Genomic DNA, 666 nt, shown 5'->3' on the forward strand with positions numbered 1-666 from the left:
CCCCCCCCCCAGCCCCGTTTCCCTCTTTTTTTCCCTCTTTTTCCCTAATTTCCCTGTTTTTTCCCCCAGGGACCAGCGGGAGGAGGAGTTGGGCGAGTATTACATGAAGAAATACGCCAAGTCCTCGGTGGGGGAGACGTGAGTGACCCCCCCAGGGACCCCTCTGGGACCCCCCCCCAGTTGTCGTGATAGGGAGGGGCCCCCCGACCCCCCCAGCCCCGATTTGCCTGATTTGGGGGGGTTTTCCCCCATTTTTTAGGGTTTATGGGGGCTCGGATGAGCTGTCGGACGACATCACCCAACAGCAGCTGCTGCCCGGGGTCAAGTGAGTTTGGGGGCAGAAAGGGGGGAATTGGGGCACGAAAAGGGTTTAATTGGGGGAGAAAGGAGAGTTTTGGGTCAGATCCCTCTTTAATGAGGGTTAACTGGGGTGAAAAAGGGGGAATGGAGTTATAGTAAGGATTTAATTGGGGAGAAAAGAGGGAAATAGGGTCAGACCTTGTCCCATAACGAGGTTTCGTTGCTCCCTCACAGGGACCCCAATCTCTGGACTGTCAAGTGCAAGGTGGGTGCTGAGCCCCCACCCCAAAACCCCCCTTTTTCTGCTCCCAAAACCCCTCTCTGACCCCCCCTTGCCCCCCCAGATCGGGGAGGAACGAGCCACGG

General features: G+C 57.4%; 1 long non-coding RNA gene across 1 annotated transcript; it reads left to right on the forward strand.

The window, feature by feature from the left end:
- Positions 1-67: 67 nt before the first annotated feature.
- On the forward strand, positions 68-666 carry LOC113979586. Its single transcript, XR_003537919.1, has 4 exons — positions 68-138; positions 260-325; positions 535-565; positions 645-666. It is a non-coding gene; the product is annotated as an uncharacterized LOC113979586 (long non-coding RNA).

The sequence above is a fragment of the Neopelma chrysocephalum genome, unplaced genomic scaffold (genome assembly GCF_003984885.1).
Source record: "Neopelma chrysocephalum unplaced genomic scaffold, ASM398488v2 Primary Assembly neopelma1_84514, whole genome shotgun sequence".
In the NCBI taxonomy this organism is placed as follows: Eukaryota; Metazoa; Chordata; class Aves; order Passeriformes; family Pipridae; genus Neopelma; species Neopelma chrysocephalum.